This window comes from Fukomys damarensis, unplaced genomic scaffold (assembly GCF_012274545.1).
Source record: "Fukomys damarensis isolate Sample0158 unplaced genomic scaffold, DMR_v1.0_HiC HiC_scaffold_19, whole genome shotgun sequence".
NCBI classification, from domain to species: domain Eukaryota; kingdom Metazoa; phylum Chordata; class Mammalia; order Rodentia; family Bathyergidae; genus Fukomys; species Fukomys damarensis.
The window spans coordinates 63,589,124-63,595,874 of NW_022900931.1; positions in this window are offsets into that span (position 1 = coordinate 63,589,124).

Below are 6,751 nucleotides of genomic sequence, written 5' to 3' on the forward strand. Positions count from 1 at the left end.
TCGGGACTTGCAGGCGCGCGGCGCGCCCCCTACCTCCGCGCGGGGGTTTCCCTGCAGCCAGGGGTGGGGCAAGGCCTGGCCTGGCCGGGAGCGGGAGCGTGGAGGCGAGCCAGAGGACAGCCGGACACACTGACACACTGACACACTGACTGGGACCCACAGACACCCACTGGGACAGCACGCAGGCTCACTGGCCGGCTGGCGCTCCGGGGTACACAAAGTCACGTGCTGACATGGCCACCGGCCCACGGACACACACCCTGGACAGGGGCCCGGGCGCGCACACACACCAGATGCAAACACACGGACGGACTCACAGGACCCCTGGACACACAGACTGTCGCAAGGATAGGGACACTCGTAGTTGCACAAACGCCCACACTGCTGAGCACACCCAGCCCACAGACTGCGCTTACACGCATCTCCACTGGGCACACTCCCACCAACCCAAGGGCTGGTCCGGGGACACAGTGCCAGGCTTGTCAAGAAGAGGGGACTCCTTGGGGCCGAGGATTCAGCTCAGGGGCCTGCCTTGCAAGCACAATGTCCCGAGTTCGATCCCCGTATCAAAAAAAACTTCCTGGCGGGCACATGTGGACACACCGGGACCCAGAGCCCGACCCCGGGGCACTCCCATAAGGACACACACAAGCACCCCATGTGCTCCCCACCAAAAACACTGAAACTGTGAGAGACAGATCACAGAAGACAGGGAGACTGACCCTGACTGCGGTCATAATGGCACACCTGTGACAGGTTCTCACTAACGGGCCCACTGACGGCGGGACACGTGGGGGCCACGCTCCCCATGAATCTGGCCGCGGACCCGTGGAAAGGAGGAAGCCCCGGGCACCTGGCACGGACATGCCCGGGCAGCCCCTGCACCCCGTTCCATCCTGCTGGTGGCTTTCTGTTCCCTTTCTCTTTTCAGTTTCTCAGTGTCATTTCCCTCCCCTCTCTGACTGTGACTTTCCCTCCCCCAGCACCCTGGACTCCGGTCCAGCCTGCCGTTTCCATTCCTCTGCATCTCACCCAAACCAGATCCCCTCACCGGTGGGAGCGTCGCCTCTGTGTGCACTGCACTGGGCTGGCGGGAGCGGCTGTCAGACGGACCTGAGCGAAAGAAGGCTTGTGCAGGCCTCCGCTTGCTCGGCCTCCTCCTGGGCCCATGCTGCAGCTCTCACCTGCGATCTCCTTGCTCTGAAAGTCTGGGCCAGTTCAGCCTCTTTCCTCCGCCGGACCTATTCATTTGTTCAGCACCCCCTTCTCCCAGTGGGTTGTTTTGATTTTGGTTTTGGTGCAAGAGAAGGAACCCAGGGCCTCCCACCAGACGGCCAAGCACTCTGCCCTCAGATGCACCCCCGCCTCTCCCAGGGCTTTTCAGACTGTGGGTCATGAGCAAACCGCAGATTGTGGATCAAACCCAGGGCTACTGCAAGCTCCATAACCACTGTCGCCCACACCACACATCACGCTAGCTGCTAGATTTACACACAGATTCACTCTTTGTAGGTAAATGATTTGATGAGTGGTGATAAAGTGCACAATCATTTATCATCACAATGGGTGTTAATAGCCGGACTTGGTGGCGCACGCTTGTCATCCCAGCACTCAGGAGGCTGAGGCAGGAGGATCTCTGTGAGTTCGAGACCAGCCTAGGGTACATAGTGAGTTCCAGGTCAGTCTCAACTACATAGTGAGACCCTGTCTCAAAAAACAAAACAAAACAAAACAAAAAAGAAACAATGGGTATTAATTAATTAATTAATTTGTTAGTGCTGACATTCAAACCCAGGGCCTCACACACAATGCTAGGCCTGGACTATATCACTGGCTGTGTTCCTAGTCCTACCGCCACAATGTGTCAAGATATACATGGTTTCCATCTTCCCAGATATTTCTTTTGTGACCCTTTGTAAGCAACACCCTCTACCTGTAGCTCTTGGCCACATTTGTTTTTTCAGTTGTGTCTTTTTGGCTTAGTTTATTTTTAAATTTAAATTTTATTTTATTTTGGTACCGGGAATTGAACTCAGGACCTTGAACTTGCGAGGCTGGCAGTGGAATCACTGAGCTCAATCCCTGGCCCCAGGCCAGCCTTGAATACATCATATACATTTGGCTGGGGACGTGACTCCGGGTGAGTGCTCCCATAACATCCACAGGCCCTCAGCTTGATCTCCATTCTGCAAAAGAAAGGAGGAATCATATATATATTTTTTAAATAATCCAAGACAGGAGGATTGGAAGCTTGAAGCCAGCCTGGGTTACATAGTGGGACCCTCTCTAAAAAAGAAAATATATGCTGGGTGAGGTGGCTCACGCCTGTAAACCTAGTCTCTCAGGAGGCTGAGGCAGGAGGATTGCTGCAAGCTTGAGACCAGTCTGGGCTACACAGTTGAAGGCCAGCCTGAACTACATACATAGCAAGACCCTGTCTCAAGCAACAAAATAGATAAATTAATTTAATAGAAAATAAAACATGAGGTCAAGGGAAAGTATTAATTTGTGAAAATAATTTATTAATGTAGAATGAGTGTACAGTAAATTGCAAAAAAGATATATTTCTTCTGGGCGTGGTGGTGGATGCCTGTAATCCCAGCACTTGGGAGGCTGAGGCGGGAAAATTGCTGAGTTTGAAGCCAGCCTGGGCTACATATTGACATCCTGTCAAAAAACAACAAACAAACAAAACAACAACAACAAACAAAACTGAAACAAAACCAAACCCAGGGGCCGGGGATTTAGCTCAGTGGTTCCACTGCCTGCCTCGCAAGCACAAGGACCTAGGTTCAATTCCCAGTACCAAAAAAAACCAAAAAACCCAAACCCAAAGATATATCTCTCTGGCTGTAGATGAAGTTTAGAGACATTTGAGAAATGTTGCTTTAGACTTACTAAATGAGGTCATGCATGGAAGTCACTTAGCATAGTGTCTGACAACAGTGAGTGCCTAATAAATGTTTGCTGTTATCATTAGTGTCAGTAATGACTGGCCGGGTTGCCTGTGTCTGACTGTGGATGGAGGGCGGGGCAGGCTTTCTGTTGGCTCCTGGTCCAGCCTGGACTTCTTCCCTGCCAATCAGTGCCCGTAGGCTGCCCAGGGCTGGGCCCAGTGCCAGACCAGGCGTGCTGGAATCCTCCGAAAAGAAATTGGGTATGAACTCAGGCGTAGAGGTATGTGCCCATAATCCTAGTCTCTGGGAGGCAGAGGCAGGAGGGTTGAAAAGCCAGGTGTAGTGGTACACGCCTGTGATCTCAGCGCTTGGGAGGCTGAGACAGGAGGATCACCATGAGTTCAAGGCCAGTCTAGGCTCCATAGTGAGTTCGAGGCTACCCTGAACTGCATAGTGAGAAAAGAAAACTCAAGCCCGGCCTGGGCAATTCAGTGATTTCAAATGAACTACATAGTGAGAACTTGTCTCAAAAAGCCCTCAAAACAGGAGGCTGAGGCAGGAGGATCATTGCACATTCAAGACCAGCCTGGACTACATAGTGAGTTCCGGGTCAGACTCAATTACATAGTGAGACCCTGTCTCAAAACAAACAAACAAACAAACAACAACCCTCAAAAGTAGGCTATTGTGTGTGAATTTGCTCGGTAATCTCTGTGCCATGCTTCTCAGAAGCAGTGTGCACTTTCACCTTTGCTTTTACCCTCTTTTTCTCCTTGTTCGGCCCAAGTTTACTCAGCAGACCTGGTTTCTCCCATACCCATTTACCCTGCACTTTTCTTTTCCCTTTGGTTCTGGGAATTGAACTTGGAACCTTGCACTTGCAAGGCAAACAGCGGAACCACTGAGCTAAATCCCCAGCCCTACCCTGCACTTTTCAGATAAACTTGTCACTGTTAAAAATAGGTAAATAAAATTTTTTAAAAGGGCTGGGGATATAGCTCAGCTTGAAGACCCTAGGTTCAGTCCTCAGTACTGCAGAGTGTCTGTATGTGGGAGGGGAAGAAACCTTGTGTGGCCCGGGATGTAGCCCACTGAGCCTGCTTGACAAGTTCAAGGTCCTGAGTTTGATCCCAGGTACCAAGAAAAAAAGAAAGAAACCCTGTATAATCCCAGCATTTGGGAGGCTGAGGCAAGAGGATCTCTTCAAGATTAAGGCCAGCCTGGATTACACAGCAAGACCCTGTTTTGAAAAAGTTTTTTTTTTTCTTCTACTTCTTAAAGGAAAGAGAGAGGAAATTAGCAGATGCATGTGAAGGCTTGACGGCTGGAGGTGAGGAGACAGAGGAGGCTCTTAGTGCTGTCACTGTCCTATTCTTCCCACCACCTGGTCCTGACCCAGCTCCCAGGCCTGGATTCCATCACCCCAGGCCAGGAGCCTCACAGTCAAGGCCTTGGTAGGAAATGAGCTTAAGTGTGGTATGAAGCAACAGCGAATGGTGGGAACTACATACAAATTCAAATTTAAAATTGTATGGGTGCCAGGTGTGGTGGCACATGACTATAATCCCAGCACTCTGGAGGCTGAGGCAGGAGGATCACTGTGAGTTCGAGACCAGCCTGGGCTACACAGTGAGTTCCAGGTCAGTCTCAACTACATAGTGAGACCCTGTTTCAAAAATAAATTTAAAAAAAATTATCCCAAAATTGTATGAGTAGCAACACAAAGTTTGTGGCTCCTATCTAGGGCCAGAGGGAAGGAGTAGGCTCCAGCTTGCTTCTGCTCCCATCTTACACCTCTCATACCCTAACAGTATTCTTTGTGTGTGTGTGTGTGTGTATGTGTGTGTGTGTATTTTGTTTTGTTTTTTTAGAGATAGGGTCTTGCTATGTACCTCAGGTTGCTTCAAACTCACAGAGATCCTCCTGCCTCAGCCTCCTGTGTCCTGCCCTAATAGTAGTCTGGAGGAATCAAGGGGCTTCCTTGATGCTAGAGTTCTTGGAGTTGCACTGTAGGCTTCCCTCCGAACCCTGCCTCTTAGCTGCTCCTGTGGAGCTTTAAGGGGCCACAGATCCCTCTGAGAGAGTGTGGCAGACGGAAGTAAACAGAAGCTCAGGCGCCGGGAGACTGGAAGGTTTGGGTGGGGGAGGGGAGGGAACCCCACAGAGCCAGAGACCAAACAGTGAGAAAAGGGGAGGGGCGGGCTGAGCTTGGGTTGCCAAGACTTTTGGGGCTGAATGATTCTTTGTGAGGAGCTGTCTTGGGCATTTCAGGGGGCTGGGTAGCACCCCTGACCTCTCCCCACCAGATGCCTGAACCCTGGCATCCCTTAATGTCTCTGGATGGTGCCAAGGATTACCTGGAAAAGGGCTGGGGTGGCCCAGAAACAGAGTGGGGACCTAGCACATGTGGGGCCCTGAGCCTGATCCCCAGCTCTGCCCCCAAACAAACAAAACCCCAAAAACTTTGTCTAGAGGAGTGGACAGATGAACTGACAACGCTGGGTGTGGAGGCACACACTGTAATCCCAGCCACTCAGGAGGCTGAGGCAGGAGGATCGCTGTGAGTTCGAGACCAGCCTGGGCTACCCAGTGAGTTCCAGGTCAGTCTTGACTACATAGTGAGACCCTGTCTCAAAAAACTAAAAATAAATAAATAAATGATAAGGGGGTAGGGGTGGGGATGTAGCTCAGGGCAAAAGCCCTGGGTTCAATCTCTTCTACCACAAAAGTAAATGAGTAAATAAATTCAAATTCCAAAGGGCTGGGCAGGTAGCTCAGTGGTAGAGCACTTGCCCAGCATACACAGAGCCCTGGGTTGCATCTCCAACACAGTAAAAACACACACACACACACACACACACACACACAAACCCCCAACCCCCCCAAAACAAAAACAAAACAAACAAACTAAATGTGAACCAAGCATTCTTTGAAGGAGGCAAAAATCATTCCTGGCGGAGAAAAACTGGCTGAGACAAACCTGGCAGGGTCCTCAGAGCTGTGCCCTCAGCCTGCCTGCGGGGAACCTAAAACCCCAGGGCTTCAGTTCAATTTCCCACCTCTCCAGTTCTGCCATCTGATGGCTGTGTGGCCTTGGGCAAGGGGTCAGGGCTTGTGCCTCAGCTTCCTTACCTGATTTGAGGGAGCAAAGGCCTCTACTTCTTAGAATCCTGCAGAGGTCAATAAAGTACTGGGGTAGCGGGGTACAGTGGCGCCTCGTGTAGTCCCAGCGGTCAGGAGGCTGAGGCAGGAGGATCTCCAGAGTTCAAGGCCAGTTTAGATTGCATAGCAAGATCACTGGAGCTTAACGGGTACTTAACACATGCCACCCATCAAAACCACTATCAGGGTGGGAGGGTATTAACGCTGAGAATCCTCAATACCTCAAGCTAAGGTTCAGTCTGGAGCAGGGGGCGTCTCAAGCCGGTGGCTTGCGGGTAGCCATTCGCGATTTGATTGACCTGCACAGTTTCTCATTTTAAACACTGAAGTCTCTCCAGGGACTCAGCACAGAGCAATACAGAAGCACCCAGCCTCGAGCCAGCCTCCCTGGGTGCAGGTGGTGATTTTGAGGGAGACTGATTTGAGGGAACACAGGTCTCCACCTCTTAGAATCACTGCTTCCCCGCTCTGTGCCTCAGTTTCCTCATCTGTACCAAGGGGATCAAAACAGGACCATAATTTCCGCGAAGGTGCAGTGGGTTGGCATTTGTACCATGATCAGCCTAGTGCCCGGCGTGGCGTGAGCGAAGAGCCCAGGCGCCCCAGCGGCTCCTGCAGCCCCAGGACCTCGTGCGCCACGGGACGTAGACGTTGCGGCACGGGACGAGGAGTTGGGAAGGACTTAACTTTTC